General features: G+C 51.6%; 1 long non-coding RNA gene across 1 annotated transcript in view; it reads right to left on the reverse strand.

Moving 5' to 3' along the window:
* LOC122241143 overlaps nucleotides 1-18,989 on the reverse strand; it is a 35,237-nt gene extending 16,248 nt beyond the window's left edge. Inside the window, exons 1-2 of the long non-coding RNA XR_006221129.1 lie at nucleotides 18,865-18,989; nucleotides 16,648-16,715 (exon numbers count right to left, since the gene is read on the reverse strand). This is a non-coding gene — a long non-coding RNA (uncharacterized LOC122241143). The remainder of the gene's footprint in view (nucleotides 1-16,647; nucleotides 16,716-18,864) is intronic.
* Between the last annotated feature and the right edge of the window lie 684 nt (nucleotides 18,990-19,673).

Below are 19,673 nucleotides of genomic sequence, written 5' to 3' on the forward strand. Positions count from 1 at the left end.
GGGGTGTCTGTGTTTCTCCCAGCAAAGGGCAGCAGGAACCCACAGCTTCCTTGGCCAACAGTGGTACACATGGTTGGAGGGCTGCGAATGTAACAGAGAGATTTTGAAAGTGAAAGAGCCATTTGTGAGAGCTAATTTATGCGTCAACTTGACCAGACTAAGGGATGTCCAGATAGCTAGTAAAACATTATTTCTGGGTGTGTCTGCAAGGGTGTTTCCAGAAGAGATTAGTGTTTCAATAGTTAGACTGAGTAAAGAAGATTGTTGTCCTCACATCATCCAATCTACTGAGAGTCTGAGTACAACAAGGCAGAGGAGGGAAGAATTTGCTCTTTTCGCCTGAACTGGGACATCCGTCTTCCCCTGCTCTCAGACATTGGCGTTCCTGGTTCTTGGCCCTTCAGACTCAGACCAGAACTTACACCATCAGCCCCCTGATTCTCAGGCCTTTGGACTCAGACTTATACCATCAGCTCCCCTGGTTCTCAGGCCTTCAGATGTGGACTGGATTGCACCACTGGCTTTCCTGTTCTCCAACTTGCAGATGGCAGATCGTGGGCTTTTTAGCCTCCATAATTTGGTGAGCCAAGTCTCATAATAAGTCCTCTCTTATTTATCCATATCTATATATCCTGTTGTTCTATTTCTCTGGAGAAGCCTGACTAATACACCATAGGAGGGCAAAGACAACAAATTCTTCACACGTCTTGGGCTGAATGCTAAACTAAGCATAAGTGTGAAGAACCCAAAAAACTCAGAGGAAATTGAAAGCCTGAGGACACTTGAACACTTTCTCCCTCTTCTTCTTAGCCTACCTGAAACTAGAACCTTTGAATGAGCTCCTCAACTCACCCAGAGCTCAGATGGCAAAGGGTTTAAATCCTCATTGGCTTGAGATGTCAGAGCACAACCTTTGTTCAATCCGTGGCTGACCTTGAACTATTCAAACACGGGAGAGAACCCAAGGGAGCCAATTGAAAATAGAAAAAAAAAAAAAAAAAAAAAATATATATATATATATATATATATATATATATAATTTTAGCAGAAACATTAGCAGCTCCACACTATGGGAGAGATAGTTTGCAGTTGGAGTCCAGGTAACTTAATTGCCTAATAGTCGATGCGAGATAATAGAAGAAAGAATGGGGGCGCCTGGGTGGCTCAGTCGGTTAAGCATCCGACTTCGCCTCAGGTCATGATCTCACGGTCCCGTCGGTGAGTTCGAGCCCCGCATCAGGCTCTGTGCTGACAGCTCAGAGCCTGGAGCCTGTTTCAGATTCTGTGTCTCCCTCTCTCTCTGACCCTCCCCTGTTCATACTGTCTCTCCCTGTCTCAAAAATAAATAAACGTTAAAAAAAAAAATTTTTTTTTTAAAAAAAAGAAGAAAGAATGAACTTGAAGATAAATCAGTAGAAATTATCCAGACGGAAAGCCACAGAGACAAAAGATGGAGGAAAAATCAACAGAATCTCAGAAATCTGCAAGTTGGTGTCACCCATCCCAACATATGTTTCATTATAGCCCAAGACGGAGACAGACGACAGAAGTGGGCAGAGAGACATTTGACATATAATGGCCAAAACCTTCCGAAATTTAGTGAAAAACATTGACTAACAGATCCACGAAACTCAACAAGAAAGCTAAACACCAAGAGAGTCCAACCTAAACACATCGTAGTCCAATCACTGAAAGACAAAGACAAAATCTTGAAAGCAGCAAGACAAAAATGATGCATCACTATATAAAGGATTAATAATATGAAAAGTAACTGGGTTCTCGCCAGAAATAATAGACACCAGAAGACATTGCAATAGCATATTCAAAGTGATGAAGGGAAAAAAATTGTCAACATACAATTTTCTACATGGCAAAACTACCCTTCAAACTTAGAGTGAGGTAAAGACACTTCTGGTTAAATAAAGACTGGGCAAGTGTGTTTCTGGCAGATCTGCATTACAATAAAAGATAAAGGAGAACTGAGTAAAAACTTTAAACAAAAGTTTAAAACCTTGATCAAAACCTGATCAAGATCCACAGGTTTGAATGAAGACCACTGAAATTGGTGATTATGTGGCATGTTTTTTTTCTTTTGTTTTCTTAATTTCACTAAATGATACATGGCTGTTTAAGGCAAAAAATATCACATTGGGTTTATAACAAATATACAGGTAATATATGAAAACAGTAGCTCAACGGAAGATGGATGCAAATATGCTAGTGCAAAGTTGGTGGAAGTTAGTCATTATTAATTTGAATTAGATTGTGATAAGGATGCATATTGCAATGCCCAAAATCACCAAAACCCCACAAACTATCAAAAAAATAAAGAGAGAACTAAAATCATATGTTAAAAAAGAATTCTTTAACACAAATGAAGGAAGTATAGGAGAAACAACTAAGAGATGAGACAAGTAGAAAACAAACAGCAAGATTGCAGACCAACTCTAGCCAGGTCAGTAATACATTAATTATGAATGGGTTAAACCTGCCAGATAAAAGGCAGAGATTCTTTAGACTGGGTTAAAAAGCAAGATCCAACTATATGCTGTGCACAAGAAAGTAAAATGATGGGAAAGGATGTCCCATGCAAACAGAAGCATGAGAGGGCTGGACTGACCATATCAATAACAGACAAAATAGGCTTTAAGACAAGAAGTACAAGATAGGAGGGAACAAAGAGACAAGCAGAGAAAATACAAGAGAAAGACATAAGAAAAACAATGAAACTAAAAGTTCATTCACAGTAAAAAAAAAAAAAATCAGTAAAACGGATAAACCTTTAGCTAAACTGATCAACATGAAAGAGAAAGGAGTTTCAAATTGCCAATATCAATACCAAGCAATGAAATTGAATTGGTAGTTTAAAGTCTTCCCCCAAAGGAAAGACCAGGTCCAGATGCCTTCACTGGTGAATCCCACTCAATATTCAGGAGTAAATACTATCAATTTTACAGAAACAGAAAATACAGGAAGAAACATTTCCCAATTCATGTAATGAAGACACTATTATCCTAATAGCAAAGGCAGACAAAGAAATCACAAGAAGAAAAAACCACATCAATATCTCCCCATGAATATGGATACAAAAACCTTTGACAAGTATCAACAAATCAAATGCAGCAATATATACAAAGGATAATAATACATCAGATCCAAGTGAAGTTCATCCCATCAATGCAAGGTTAACATAACATCCCATAATCAATTCATGTATTACACCATGTTATCCAATAAAGGATAAAAAGCAAACAATCATCTCAACAGATGTAGGAAAAGCATTTGACAAAGTGTGACATTTATTCTCAATAAAATCTCTCAGCCAACTAGGAACAGAAGGGGGCTTCCTCAACCTAATAGAGCATCTGGCAAAACCCCCCAGCCCATATCAGATTTAATGGTGAGAGGCTGAATGCTTGCCACCTAAAATCAGGAACAAAGCAAGGATGTCTGCTTCACCATTTCCATTCAACATTGTGCCACTGTGCACCCACCAGAATGGCTAAAATGAAAAACCAAACACTACACCTGACTATACCGAGTGTGGGTGAGGAAGTAAAGAAGCTGATACCTTGTGCATTTCTGGTGAGAATGCCCGTTGGTACAGGCGCTTTGAAAAACAGCTTGATGGGCTTCTTTTTTATATATTTTTTCTTCCTTTCTTTCTTTCTTAGGTTTTATTTGAGTATCTCCATACCCAACGTGGGGCTCGAACTCGTAACCCTGAGATCAAGAGTCACACACCCCTCCAACTGAGCCAGCCAGGCGCCCCCTGACAGGTTTCTTTAAAAGCACTTTACCTTATGATCTAGTAATTCTAGTCCTAAATATCTACCTAAGCGAATTAAGAACATCTATATCCGCGAAAAGATTTGTATGCTAATGATCACAGCCATATTAGTCATAATATCCAAAACAAATTGATCCAACCCGAATGTCCTTCAACAGGAGAATGTTGAGCAAAATCCGATGCATCCCTGCGATGGAATACTACTCAGCAACGAAGAGGAACAAACCATGAATACAAGCTACAAAGCGGGGGAAACTCCAAAACATTATACTAAGCAAAGAAAGCCAGGCATCAAAGATCACATACTGTCTGGTTTCATTTATGTGAAATTCTAGGAAAAGCAAAACCACAGTGACAGAAGTCACATCAGTGTTTATCAGTATTTGCAGTGCTGATCTGCAAAAAGGTACGGGGGAAGGTGGGGGTGCTGGATGCATACCGTAGTCGTGGACACACAACCATGCACGTTTACCCAAATTTGCCGAACCACGTGTTTAAAACGAGTGAAGCTTATGGAGTGTGAATTACACCTCAGTGGAGCTGTCAAAGAACATGGGGGCAGGGAGCAGTGCTCTGCGCCATATCCACATCTGGCTGGACACCGTGTGCCACACGCCGCCGGTAACCTTCTGGGTAGGGTGGCTGGGAAGATGAGGGTCATGGAGACGGTGCCCAGGCCAGTGGGGCAGAAAGGCATGTGACCCAGTCACTGCGAAGCAATGCAATGAAGCTTCGCCAGAGTTCCCAGTGCTGTGGGCACAGCAGGGAGGGAGCTGTCAACCGCTTCTGGGCGGGGACGTGCCTCCTTGGAGCCCAGACGGTGGGGACGGTGGGAACAGTGGGGACATAGGTCTGTTGACTCCCCTTCCCACCCACCAAAGCACCAGAGGGCTGTCATTTCTCTTTTACTTAAAGTGAATTAAAATTGATCATGGGGCACCTGGGTGGTTCAGTCGGTTAAGCGTCCGACTTTGGCTCAGGGCATGATCTCACGGTCTGTGAGTTCGAGCCCCGGGTCGGGCTCTGTGCTGACAGCTCAGAGCCTGGAGCCTGTTTCAGATTCTGCGTCACCCCCCCTCTCTCTGCCCCTCCCCTTCTTGCACTCTGCCTCTCTCTCTCTCAAAAATACATAAACATTAAAAAATTTTTTTTTAACTAAAGTGAACTAAAATTAATCTTGCCTGGAGACTTTCCTGATAATCCTTTGGAATAATTAGGGTCTCCCCGGGGCGTTGCAAAGACCGGATTGGGCCTCTCCACCTAAACCCTGAGGGCAGTCCTGGTGACCCCAGTGGGGTGGAGGCAGGGAAGGTGGCAAGGAGGAGAGTGTAGCAGGTGGAGAGAATCACCTGTCCAAGGGCCCTGCAGTGAGACCTGGCGTGTCCAAGCAGCTGTCCCGAAGTCCTGTGTGACCGGAGCGTAGTTAGCAATGACCTAAAGGAGTTACCGAAGTCTGGGGTGTAAATTACAGTTTCCAAAGTCTTGTGGTGTTATTCAGCTCCATTCGTGTAGCTAATTGTCCCAAGGGCGTTGCTCTGCCCCAGTTCCACTGGCAACCCCTTGAGGGCAGGGCCTGCGCTTCCCTGGTTTCCTTATACGTCTGCAAAGGACGGAAGGAATGTTTATTGCAAGCCTGCTGCATACTTTATGGGCATTATAGCAGTCAGTCCTTATGTGGGAGGTTCTTTCTTCTTTAAAAAAAATTTATCTTTGAGAGAGAGAGCATGAGCACGAGCAGGGGAGGGGCAGAGACGGAGACAGAGAGAGAGAAAGAGAGAGAAAGAATCCCAAGCAGGCTTTGCAACATCAGCACGGAGCCCAACATGGGGCTCAAACCCACAAACCTAGGGATCACAACCTGAGCCAAAATCAAGAGTTCCACAGACGCCCCTCTGTTTTGTTTTTTTTTATTAATTAATTTTATTTATTTATTTTTTAGAGACAAGAGAGGGGGAGAGAGAGAATCCCGAGCAGGCTCTATGCTCAGCGCAGAGCTGTATGCGGGGCTCGATCTCAGGACCCCGATATCATGGCCTGAGCAGAAATCAAGAGTCAGGCGCTTAACCAAATGAGCCACCCAGGCGCCCCCTGGGAGGTTATTTCATTGTCCCTGTTTTAGGCTAAGGAAACTGAGGTCCAGAGAGGTGAAGTGACTTGCCGAAAGTCACACAGAGGCAGAGCTGGGATTCGAACCACAGTCTGCCCTGCCTGAGTCCCAGCACCACCTCTAGTCCTGTACCAAGAGCTAAGAGGTGTTCAGAAATCCTTGTAGCGTAAAGGCATGGCTGGGCCTGGCCTATTTATTGGGCTCATTCCTTGAATCCCAGCACCCAGGAGAGAGGGCAGTAGGTTCGCAGCCTGAGGTCAGAGCCTCCCTGCCCACATGGCTCCCTGCCTCAGTTCTCCTGGGTGCTAAGGAGGGGCACGATCATCTCAGGCGTGACTAAGGCTTGAAAAATGTACTGAAAGTAAGATCCAGTGACTAAGAGGAAGGAAGGGGTGTCCTCGGCTTACCCACCCCTGCCCCACACAGCCATTTCCCAATTCCCTCTACTGGTTTGACCGAGTTAATGGGAGAGAGGGCGGGAGGGTGGAGTGGGCCTGCAGGACCCGGCTACCAGAAGCTGGCTGGGCCACAGCCTCCCAGCCTCCCGGCCTCCTACCCTGCCCTGTACCGCCCAGCCCAAGTGAGCCTGCCCCTCGCAGCTCCCCATCACACCCCAGGACGAAACCCAGCTCCTCAGCCTGGCATTTGGCTGCCCTGCTTTCCAGGCTTAGCCCCCACAAACTCCCACCTCACAACCTTCTGCTCCCGCAAATGCCTTTCCCGGCCCCATTTCATTCGGTCTTTGGCCACGCAGGTCCCCTCACCATCCGCTCCTGTTTTCCATGTGTTGATGTTTGACTGTTAAAATCCTCAAACGAGCCCCTTTGGTCACCAAACTGATGTGGGGCACTCTGGCCCAGGCGGTCGGCATGTCGAATCACCTTGCAGGCAGCCCCACCTGGGTCCTGCGTGGTTGTGGCAAACCCGAAGCCAAGGCCTCCTTGGAACACCCCTCCCCATCCCAGGCAAAGCCGGTCCTCCCACCCCATGAAGTGTCACCATGAGGGACCCACAGATGCACCGAGGCACTCAGGCCCAAGAGTCACGGTGACTTGCCCCAGGGATCGTCTTCCCATCAGATTGTGAGCCGCTGGCACGAAGAAGGTGCTCAGGACACGTTTGGAAATGGAAGGGGGAGAGGAGAAGGGAGGAAGAGAAGGGGGAGGTGAGTCTATGTCCAACCCTTAGGTGTGTTATTGAAAAGAAACTGATTCTGAATGCCTCTATTTGGGAAGGGGAAATGCACCATATTACTAGATTTTACTAATTTACTAATTTCCTAAATTTCAGAAAAGAAACACTTTGGTGTCTTTACTATTCTAACAATGATACATGCTCATGGCTTTTCGTTTTGTCATTTTTTTCTCCTAGACCACGGGCTGGCAAATTTCTTCTGTAAAAGAGCCTAAATAACTTCGGTTTTGTGGACCACGTATGTTCTCTATACTACGCTCTTCTGCTTTTTGTTTTTACCACCCCTTAAAAATGTAAAAACCACTCTCAGCTCATGGGCTGAGACTGCAATTGGCCCCACAGGCCACAGTTTGCCAAACCCCATTCTATACAGCCCAGCGAGATGCAGATAAGAGAAAGAAAAAAAAACCACCCATAAACCTTCATCCAAAAATAAATGCTCCCCACATTTTGGCATGTTTCACTCTGGACTCTTTCTGGGCATGTATATTACGTGTATTTGACAAAATAGGATTGTATTCTACATACCGTTTAGTAACTGGATCTTTTCTTTTAACAAAATCATGCGCACCTAGCTCCATGCCGTTGAATACGGATCTAGGACACTCTTTTCATGGCTGTGTGGCTCTGCATTGTATGAGCCAAACGATTTCTTTGGCATATTTACTGAGGGCAGACGAGTTACTGCCTACAAGTCCTCGTTCACCGTATTAAGAGACAGAAAAAAAGACAAAAAAAGGGATGAATCTTTGCGACCTGGGGACAGGGCACCCCTTCCGCAGCAAACACAAAGCAATGCTTTTGGCTGATGGTTTTATCACATATTTCTTTGCACCCGCTTCTTTCCTGCAAGAGCTGGGCATAGCGGGTGGCTGACGGAACAAAGATGCAGCACAGAGGGGCACCTGCTTTGATCCCGAGGCCCGGTCCGGGAACAGATGCCGTCAGAATGAACAGGGAGCCTGCTTGATGGGAGGCGACAGAGCATCCCTCGGGCATAAAGCAACTCGACGGTCTTTCGGGCCAGAGGGCACTGGCTCAGCCTGGCACCAGACATCTGTCCCGCACTGGGGCTTTTAGAAACTCTTAGAGACGCGGGTCCTCCTCACCCTCCAGGTGGGCGTTAGGTGCCCTGGCGGTCGTGGTCTTGGTGGTCGGGAGATGTGAGTCTTGCACACACCCTAAGGTACTCAGATAATTGGAGGCAGGCAAGGGGAGACGGGAGGTTTTGTTTGTAATTATAATATATAGTCACATGTAACTGCATCCAGGCTTCATGCCATTGCATTCAACTCTCAAACAGGCCCAGCGACCAGCCTGCTTTGCAGGTGAGGGACTTCAAAGCACAGAGCAGTCAAGTTACCTGCCCAAGGTCACACCGTCAGGGACGGAACCTGTGTGGTCTGACTCAGAAACGGGTGCTCTCCCCGGTGGCACAGTGAAACCGGGATCCCTCTGAGAAGCAGAAGAGCTTAGGACGCTCCTTGGCCTCTGTTGGCCTGCACCTCGTGTCTCTTGTGGGTGCCTCCCACTCCCCTCCATCCTCAGGGCGCCGGAGGGAGACCCAGACGAGAAGGCGGGCCTGAACACTGAGTCGTGCGAAGTACGTATGGGCCGGCACGTTGCCACAGCCGACTTATGGGGGACATCATGGACGATGGCACTGAGGCCAGAAACAATGGAAGGCCATTGTCAGCCAGGAAAAGCACCAGCTGTTCCCAGGGACCAGGGGCCCATCGCCCCTTCTGCACCTGTGCCCCCCTGGCCCAGGACCTCTCTCTATCTCCCCTGGATGATCCCGACAGCTCCCGGCTAGGCTTCCTGCCACCTGCCTCCACCTGCCGTCCATCCACCCCATCTGCCATGAGCATCACTGCCCTAAAAACTGATCCTGGTCATGTCCCTCTGCGGCCTCAACTCCTCCTGAGCTCACCATGAAAACTGCCCATCTCCCCTAAACCCATCTCTAGGCCTTTGTACATGCTTTCCCCTTGCTGATGCTGTTCCTCTGGTTAATATTCTCCCTCCCCTTTCTGGCAGCTTCCGGTACAACCTTCAAGACTCACGTCCAGCATCACCTTCCCTGACCTCCGGGGCAGTTGAGTGCTGCCCCCTCAGTGCATCCACTCGGCCACGCGCACACAGCCCCGCGTGTGGCAATCTCGGGGTGCGCGTTTCCCCCGGCCCAGGAGGGACCGGGCCTTCCTCATCCTCACACCCCGGTGCCCACATCGGAGCCCAGCCCGGAGCGAGCATCGGCCAACACCTCGGCTGACCACCTGCCCCGGGTCCGGGCCCACGCGACAACCGGGGTGGAGCCGGGGTGCCGGCGGGAACTGGGCAGGCCAGGCAAGAAGGTGCTTGTCTGAGAACCAAGCCAAGGGGTGACCTCACTGCTGACTCGGCCTCGCAAACACGAAGGTGGGGGCCGCCCTCCTAGGGAGGGGCGACTCCTGGGACAGCTTTAACAGGCAAGGTGCGGGCTCAGGGGCCAGAAAGCAAGGTGATGAGTCAGGGAAGGGGAGACGCCTTGCCCTAAAAAGGGAACAGTTGCCCTCCCGCAAGTCCCTACTGAGCATATTACACTCATTAAAAGAAAAAGAAAAGAAATAGGAGGGAAAAGGCCCGAACCCCATAGCTGGCGCGCTTCCTCGGAGGTAATTAACGATCGCTTGTTAAAGAGAGGATGACACCACCCCCGGTTCGAGCCAAAAAACAAGGGCCCCAGGTGCGTGCCAGGTGGACGGCCCCGAACCCAGCCCGAGCCTCCTGTGCCAAGGACAGCACCCTGCCCTCCGGGCTCAGCCCTCGCCCCCCAGCCCGTCATTCCCCAAGCATCTGCCCCCCTCCTGGCCCCCAGGGGAAGGCGTTTGGGAGACGTCCACACCTCCGAGGCAAATTTTGGCTTTCCCACCAAGACAGCTGAAAATGGAGTTCAAATTGCTGCCTCTTACTGAGCCCCTGCAGCGTCCTGGGCTCTGCTGGCTGTTCTGAAACAGCAGAAGCACGAGGCAGGCCCTGGTGACCGGACTTTGCAGGTGGAAGGGGTGGGGGAGGGGACAGCTCAAGGTTAGTCGCTGGTGAGCGGCAGCACAGGAGACACAGGCCCTCTTTCAGCTGCACCACACAGCCCCACGGCATGACCCTTTGGGATAAGGGACAGCATCGGTTACCGTTCCCAGGCCGTGGCTGTTCCCCAGAGCCCCTCCCAGGACCCACAGTGAGGATACGGAGGCAGGCAGGTGTCTCAGCAGCAGAGTGGCCAGCCATCGGGTGATGGCGGGTTATGACATAACCAGAGGTAGTCAGGCTCTGTGTCCCCAACGAAGCCACAGTGGGAACTCTGGCCCTCTAAGGCAGGGCAGAGGCCTGCCAGCCACCCCGTCCTGGGAGCCACCCTGCCTCCTTTGGAGGGTTGCATGGGGACAGGAAGGCACAGACAAGCATCTCTTAAGGTCCACCAACTGAAGTGAACCAAAGAGGGCCTTTCAGCAGGGATTTACAGGTTGAATGATGTCCCCCCTCCCCCCCAAAGCATGCTGAAGTCCTCACCTCCCGTATCTCAGAATATGACCTTCTCTGGATATAGGGTCTTTATGGAGGTGATCAAGTAAAACGGGGTCGTTAGGACATGACTGGAGGAAATGTGGACACAGAGGCAGACGTGCTTAGAGGAAAGACGACACGAGGGCCTCGGGGAGCAGACGGCAATGTGCAGGCAGAGATTGGGGGGAGGCTTCTACGGGCAAAGGACGCAGGCTGTCACACACCACAGCGGCTGGGGAGAGGTCTGGAGTAGACTGTCCCTCAGGGTGCTCAGAAGGAGCCCACCCTGCTGACGCTTCTAGGCTCCAGGATGGTGAGGCAACACATTGCTGGCATTCCAAGCCCCCTGGTTTGTTAACAGCAGTCGCAGGGGCGGAGCTCCCGGCCTCACGGGTGGGGACCTTGCACAGGACCCTGTGCTCAAAAGGGCCCCTGCTTGGTATAGCATTCTGTGTCCCCCATCCTAAATTCTTAATAACTTCTCAGCATGGGGCCCACATTTTCATTTTGCACTGGGCCCGGCTAATTATGCAGCCGGCCATGTCTTCAGATATCCCTGGTAGGACCCCACCTGGTGCAGATACCCCCCGCAATCAGGGTCCCCACTCGGCACTGGCCCGTGAACTTGATGGGCCCCAGCCAGGCATGGTGGGGGGCCTGGGGTCAGGGCCTCCTGGGCCTCCTGACAGCTCACTTTTCCAAGGACCTGTGCAGGACCCCACCTAGCCCTTAAATCAGGACTCCTGCGTTCTCTTGCCAAATCGTCCCAGCGGTGAGCCGAAAGCAAGCTGAACCTTAGATTTTGCAAAGCAGGTGGTCACCAGGAGCCAACACTTGGCCACACATCACAGCCCCCTCCCTACAGCACTGAGACGGCCGTCTGCTTTTCGCTAACTCGGGTCACATCAGCTGGCCTTTCTGGACCCCTCCCCAGAGTTTAGCACCGGGATTCTGCATGGAATACTCAGTGCCTTCTGGGAGCTAGCCCTAGCGTGTAAGAGTCAGTTTCTATTTATTTCTTGTTTCAAAAGCAAACAAACCGTCCTGGGAGGCAGGTCACCTCATGATGGGTTTTATCAGCAGCCTCTGCAGAGAGCTGAGGGCTTTGTCCCTCATGCCCAGTTGAGCCGGGTCTGCCCCCTTGGCCTGGTGGCCAGGGGACGTCCCTGGCAGGGAGGAAAGGGGGACCGAGAAGGGAAAAGGGAGCTTATTTGTCTGGGGTACCTGGGTCCCGCCCAAAGCAATATCACAGATAATCACATTAACTCCCTGCAACAAAGCCTGGAAGAGATAGACAGATAAACTAAAGCCAGGATAATTGAGGCTCCCAGATAATCCCCACAGCCGACTTTGGCTCTGAATTTCACGGCACAGCAGCCTTTCACCGTGTTGGCTGGTGAGAATTCCCCTTCTCACCTTGCCCCGACCTGGTGACCTGGTACAGTGGCTCTGGGAGGAGGTAAGGGGCAGGGTGGAGGGGGAGGGGAGAGAATGACCCCCCGTGGTGCTGGCAGCCAGGGAGCCAGCCCACAGCCCTGTGGTCTCCTGACCCAGACTGTCTTTCTCCTCTCCCTCCCCGGCCAACTCCTCCAAGCATGGCCTCCTCCAGGCTGTCTGCCCTGCTATGGCCGTTGCCCGCCCCGCCCTGCCTGCTCCCCTGCCCCATTCCTTCACTTAACATATTTCACCTGGTTATTCATTTACCCGTCTTTTTTCCTGACCAGAGGATGCATTCTTTCAAGCTAGAACCTTGTTGATTTAATGTTTGGCCTCTGTGCTTTGTGTAGGACCTGGTGCTGAGGAGGAGATGTGCCCTGAAGCTTCCTGGGGGAGAACAGTCTAAGCGGGCAGGAGAGGCAACTGGGAACGTAGGGAGGAAGGCCAGACAGGAAAGTGCAGTCAGACATTGAATATATGCATGAATGAACGGATTGATGAAATAGAGGAAGATCTCGGGGCCCAGGGAAGACACAAGCCCACACCCATCTGGGAGGTGGTGAGAGAGTTTGCAAGGGTGACAGTTTTTGTGGGCAGGTGACTTTGCCCTCTCCCCTTCTCCAGGACCACACGGATGTAGAGAGCAGCCATCAGATACTGACCTGTATCGGGTAACCCCTTTGGCTCTTTTCATCCACTTCCTGGCAGCAACCGGGAAGACACCCCCCCCACCCCCCCCCCCCCCCCCCCCCCCCCCCCCCCGCCAACCACCACCACCTCCGTAAGAGCTCAGACCCACCGGGGCAGCCGAGGGAAGCTGGCAGGCAGCGCCTGGAGTAAGTTCCAGTGACTCTCAAGAAATTAATCGAACCCCGAGGGGACAGGCAGAGCCTGACAGTGGCAGGGGACAACCAGCAGATGTTGCACAAGAATGTGAAATTATGCAGGTTTGCTTTGTAATCAAGGCCACGCTCCGGAATCTTGGACACTACAGAGCGGTGGTCCTGTATCCCCCACTCCCGCCAAGACACCTGCTGTTTTATTTGGGTGCATTTCCTTCCAGCTCTTTCTACGTGTGGTTTTCTGCACAACAGAGAGGCAAGGGACCCCCCCACCCCAGAAAGCCACGAAGGAGGAAGCTGTCCCACCCCCCCCCCACACACACACACACAACCCCCATTGTCGGGCCCCACACAATTCATGCTGAGAAGTGCTCGGTGTCCCTGTTTGCAGAGCTGTGGCCCTTGTCTTGTGGCCTCTGGGCATAGTTTTACAAAGCTGCTGGGACAGTCCACACCTGCACAGGTGTGCGCGATCCATTTTGGGGTCAGTGAGCAGGGAGCATTGCCTCCCTGAGGGTCTGCCTGCAACCCCCCACTGCCCTATGCGTTCATTCACTCAGGTGGTCCATCAGTCGGTCGGCAAACCCGGGAATCCAAAGAAAACCAGCAGTAGAGTCCCCGTCCCTTAGGAGCTCTTGTTTGCACGAGACAACCAACCAAAGAGACAACTATACGCAGGCTAGCTAAAGGCACAGGGAGCTGCCGACCCCCCAGTGTCCAGGAGGCTCCCCGAGAACAGGGACTCTGCTTCTGCCCCCTCCCCCTCCAAGGACACTCAGTCACTGTGTCTCTCCCGTCCGCCCAAGGATACTAGAGAGGAGAATTCTATAGAAAGTTCCCCAAGGGTGCAGGGACGGCCTACTCAAGCTGGTTCCCTGGCAGCTGGGACCATGTGTCCCCCTCATTAGACCATTCACTTAATGAGGGTGGTGGATATAAAAAAAAAACACTTTGTAAACCGGAAAACACTGGATGAAGCTGAGAGCTGAGATGGTCATCCCAAACTGGCAGCTTCCTGAGGACAAGGGTTGGTCCTCCCCCATCAGACCAGGAGCCCCTGAGTCTGGGGTTAGGCCTCTCTCATCAAACTGGAGATTCCTGTTTTAATTCTGTGGTCCCAGAAAGTTCTGCATCCAGGGTGTGCCTAGTGGACTCTTGAACCACTTACGTGGACGCCAATGGACCATTCGTTCACCTTCACCTTCATGCTTAGCTGACTCATCTAAACACTTTCCGCTTCTTAGAAAGAAAATCCAGGGGCACCTGGGTGGCTCAGTTGGTTAAGCGTCCGACTTCGGCTCAGGTCGTGATCTCGCAGTTCATGAGTTCGAGCCCCGTGTCGGGCTTTGTGCTGACAGCTTGGAGCCTGGAGCCTGCTTCAGATTCTGTGTGTGTGTCTCTTTCTCTCTGCCCCTCCCCCGCTCACACTCTGTCTCTCTCTGTCTCTCAAAAACGAATAAACGTTAAAAAAAACTTTTTTTAAAGAAAATCCAGCTGTCCTCCGACATCTGAGAACATTTCTTACACCATTTATTAAACTGCTTACTCTATATATCGCATAGTGTACGAGGTAACTTTGACTTAAAGTTACACAAAGTGTAAATGACTCTGTAACGCATCCTTAGGATCTTGGAATCAGAAGGAATCTGGTGTTCCGTTCGCAAATGTGGCTGCACATGGGACCACCCGCAGCCCTTTGGCAAATGCCAATGCCCAGTCTGCACCACAAGCCAAAGAAGTCCAAATCCCCCAGGGTGAGATCCAAGCATCCATCCTTTATCAATTCCCCAGGGTTTCTGACACATAGCCCAGTGTCAGCAGGGTTCTAGAACTGCCTCCTTCCAATGCAGGAATCACAGCTATTTATTTATTCCAGAGATACATATAAAGCACCTGTCCTGTTCCAGAAACCAAGATTATCTTTTTTTTTAATGATTTTATTTTTGAGAGAGAGAGAGAGAGACAGAGTGCAAGCAGGGGAGGCACAGAGAGAGAGGGAGACACAGACTCTGAAGTAGGCTCCAGCTCTGAATCATAAGCACAGAGCCTGACGCAGGACTCGAACTCACGAACCGCGAGATCCTGACCTGAGCCAAGGTCAGACACTTAACTGACTGAGCCACCCAGGTGCCCTGAAACCAGGAGTATGTTAACCTCTTCTACAACTCTGTTGGTTCTCCGGGGTTTTTGGCGGCGGGGGGGGGGGGGGTGATATTTCCAGTAATGGGGAACTCACTGTCTCAACAGGGCAGATCTTTTCCCAAGAGCTGGTTTTTAGGGAGTACATGGGGAGGGGAGACGCATTGGGAAGGGCAAATAAGATCTCTTGGTCCCACCATGTGCCAGCAATGGTGTGGGGTGCTTCACACGCACCCTTCCTTTGAAGCTCGACACCCCCACCCAGTGAGGCAGAGAGGTCAAGCACGGGATTACAGAGGAGAAAACTGGGGCTCAGAAGCACGAGGGACCCTCCCCCCCCCGCAAAATCACTGAGCTCGTGTGCGAGGAAGCCAGGTCTGCACCCCAGAGTGTTGCTTCCATAGGAAGTTGGGGCTGGCTGGCCAGGCATTACGTCTGGATATCCAGAAAGAACCTTCCAGGTCTCTCACCAGCTTCTTAACCCCCACATTCCAGGCACAATGTTCCCCCAGTTTTCATTCCCTGTGCCCCTCAGGACTGCAAGGGTCCGACTGCTCCTGCTGCAAGGACTCAGGCAGGGCAATTCTCAATCCAAAAGAGTGACTATCTAATGGTGAAACTTGAACACATCCATCCTAGGCATCCAGCCTTGGCTTCCCAAATCACAGCCCAGAGGCGATGGCCCACTCTCCCCACCCTCCCAAACAGGCACATCCAGGCAGCAATAACAGCAGTCACCTGCTTCTTGTGTGCCTACTGTATACCAGGTGCCTCCCTCCTTTCTTGCCAGTCCTTATACAACAGCCCCAAATGAAGGATTAGGTTCCCTTTACAAACCAGAAACCAGGCACGGACAACTCTGTCTCCAGAGCCTGAGTTCTTGCCCGAGTAGACCAGCATTTTTCAATCTGCAGGTTCTTACTGGTGAGAGGGGTGTGAAATCAATTCAGCAGACTATGAGCAGCATTCAGAAAACAGAAGCAGGGGTGCCTGGGTGGCACAGTCGGTTAAATGTCCGACTCCTGATTTCAGCTCAGGTCACAACCTCACGGTTCGTAGGTTCAAGCACCACATCGGGCTCTGTGCTGACAGCATGGAGCCTGCTGAGGATTCTCCATCTCTCTCTCTCTCTCTCTCTCTCTCTCTCCCTCCCTCCCTCCCTCCCTCAATCTCTGCCCCTCCCCTGCTCACTTGCTCTCTCTCACTCTCAAAAATAAATAAATAAACTTCAAAAAAAAATAGAAAAATAAATAAATAAATAAATAAATAAATAAATAAATAAATAAAATAGAAGCAGGTAGAAAGGAGTAAAATTCTAGCGCGCATGGTAAGGGGAGGTCTGTTTCATAAGCAAGGCGTATGTGCGTTGTATGCAAGGTCGTGATGACAACTACATTTTTTACTGTGAGTTATGATCAAATACTCAAAGGCCAATGCCCTACACTGTTGTCTGTGTGATGTTACTAGAAAGTGGATTCCGCGGATGGGATGACAATGGGCTTTCGGCACCCAGAAGCGAGGGCTCAGGAGACCGCAGGGTGAGATCACCCTGCTTAGGGAGGGAGGGGGACCCGGGAGTCACCAGCACTCACCCATCCAGATGTTCCGCGCTGTCCTTACATAACGCCACCCGTTCTTGAGAAAACCCTCGGGAGCCAGCCTAAGGGGAAGAGGCCCACACGGCAGCATGAGAGGCGTGGGTCAGGCACCAGGAAGACTGATGAGAGGGTGCGGGAGTCTGGAATGAGCCAAGTGAGAAGGGTGATCGAGCCTCCACCCCAGGACGTCTTTGAAAGCAGAGATGGGGTTTCTGTCGAGAACAGGGCGGCCAGTGCCTCCCTCCAGCAGACTGGGCTGGCCACCTGGCCAACTGGGTAGGGTGATTCTCTGACATCGTGGTCTGGGCTGTGAACGTGGAGGTGTGAGGGTAGGGAAGGGGCGGCTGGCAAGGGACAGACAGAGCCACAGTGGCATGGAACAGAGCGTCCCGCGGCCAGTCTCCTTATCACGCAGGGCAGCCCCCCACCCCCTCCCGAAGCAATGGGGGTCCCTAGGAAGAGCCCTGGAAGGGGACTTGGAGGCCCAGCTCTGCCAATAGAAACCCTGGAACTAAAGCAAATCACACCTCTGAGCCTCATTTGCCTCATCTGTAAAATGGAATAGTGGCCTAGATCAGCACTGTCCAATGGAAATATAACCTGAGTCATATACGTTCTAGCAGCCGTATAAGGAACGGGTAGAGTTTATTTTCATAATATATGTTATTTGGGGGTGCCTGGGTGGCTCCATCCGTTCAGTGTCTGAATCTTGATTTCGGCTCAGGTCATGATCTCACGGTCGTGGGACTCGGCCCCATGTGGGGCTCCACGCTGAGGGGAGACCCCACTTAGGACTGACCCTCTGTCTCTCTCTCTCTCTCTCTCTCTCTCTCTCTCTCCCCCTCTGCCCTTCCCCGTTCGTGCTTCCTCTCTCTCTCTCAAAATACATAAACATTAAAAAATAATATATGTTACTTAGCCCAACATGTCCAAAATGTTACCATTCCGAAATGTAGTCGGTATGAAAAAGTAGCAAGGAGATGTTACGTTCTTTGCTCTACAACTTTCAACTCCAGTATGCATTTCACCCTTGGAGCACATCTCAACTTGACCTAGCCACAGCCCCAGGGCCCCACAGCCACATGGCTAATGGCTACCATACTGGACAGCACAGACATGCATAATCTCAAAGGCCTCCTCTAAAATTATGTGACTGGAGGAGAGGCCAGGCTAGAGTCCTCATACACGTCCCTCGGGTTGAACCCCAGGGCCCCGGCTGGTGCCAGCTGCAGAAAACCGTTCAGGTGACATATTGAGGGAGTTACCTCACGTGGCAATAAAATGGGTCATGGATTCTGGAAGGACACAGAAGTGGCTTACCTAGCGGTATGCTGTGGGGCAGAGAGCCTCAGTCTTGCCCTCTGTAAAACAGGTATCATGATGATGGCTAACGCTATACGGCACTGACCACGGGCCAGGCAGCGTTCTTCTAAGTCCTTTATGGGTATTAAGTCCTCATTCAAGAGTCTATCAGGCGGCATCCCAATTTTACAGGAGGAGAGATGAGGCACAGAGAGGTTAGGTAACTTGCCCAAGGCCACACGGCTAGCGAGTGGTACTGCTAGGATTCGAACCTGGGCAGCCTGGCTCCAGAATCCCTGTGCTAAACCCCAGGCCCACACTGCCGGCCTCCTGGGGAGACAATACGCATCAAGCAAAGGAGTGCCTCGCAAGTCCCCGGCATCGCGCCTGGCGCGCAGTAGGCAGGTAGCAAACCGTTGCTGCCACCCTCGACCCGGGGCAGAGGGGTTTGTGGGAAGGGCCCCTGGGTGACCTCCAAGCACCTGGGGCACAGCTGGGTCATGACCCGCGGGGAGGCAGCCCCTTCTGAGCTTTCCTTGTGCCGCCCCCGGTCGGAGGCTGAGCGGGGAATTCGGCTGGGAGGGCAACTTCCTCATAGCTCGGGTGCGGAGGCCTCTGCAGGTGGATGGTTCAGGGGCCGAAGCGCCCGGGGTGGCGGCTCTGGGGGTGGTGCGTGGGCGGAGGCGGGTGGCCTCCGTGAGAAAGTCAGCCCCACCAGTTCCAAGGGCTGAGCCAGGGGCCGGGCGTGGGCGCCTGCCCGGGTCCCCGCCTGCGAGTGGGGAGATGGAAGCAACCTGGAGGAGGGGCTCAGAGGTCAAAGGGCCATGAGCCTGGAAGCGCCCAGCGGTCAAGGGAGCATCCCAGGCCTGGGACTGAACACCGCACTCGCAGGAAGATGCTTTCACTTACACGGCGGCGTAGTTCAACTAAAGATCTGGCCCGAACAACGGAGAAGCCAAAAGTCTGGTAGCAGGTGGGGCTGGATACAGCCGCTGTGAAAACCACCCCACGCCAACCTTTCTCCCCCCATCTAATCCCAGCCTGGGCGGAACTGAGCCCCTCACGAGGCCCCAGAGGCCCCTCCCCATCAATCCGGCTCAAGCCCTAAAATTCACTCTGATTGGTCCTGCTTTGGTCACACGCCCTTGAGCCAACGCCAGTGGACGGAGAAATGGAACACACTGATTGGCTAGTTTGGATCACATGCTCCGCCGCTTCCCCCCCCCCCCGCCCCCCGCGGTGGGGGTCGCCCACCTGTAACACAAAAGGGGAAATCGATGCTTAGGGAAGCAGTGAGGTGATTTTAAACCTTGTTTTAGTTTAAAAGAAAACAAAAATTGTCGAAGTCTTATGTAAATCAGATCCAAGTGGAGAGGCTGGGGGTGGGGGAGGCAGGACCCTCCCCCTCCAACCCGTTCCCCTCCCCCTCCCCACAAGGGCCCCGGGAGCCCCCATGGTTCCCTCCAGCTCTGGAAGCCCAAGCCACCTGAGTCAACACAGCACACCATCCGGGTGGGCGGACTGCCCAGTGACGTCCAGGGAAACCCGGACAAGGTGAGGTGGTAACGCGGGGTCTCCGTGTACAAAGGAGTCCTTACCCCGTGCCAAATGCCTTCCGTACATTCTCCCATGTCCCTCTCACAGTGATAGGGGTTGGGCACCGCGGTGGTCCCTGTTCTCCAAGAGAACTCAGACAGGGGAGGCAGTCGGCTAGACGT

The sequence above is a fragment of the Panthera tigris genome, chromosome C1 (assembly GCF_018350195.1).
Source record: "Panthera tigris isolate Pti1 chromosome C1, P.tigris_Pti1_mat1.1, whole genome shotgun sequence".
Classification (NCBI taxonomy): Eukaryota; Metazoa; Chordata; class Mammalia; order Carnivora; family Felidae; genus Panthera; species Panthera tigris.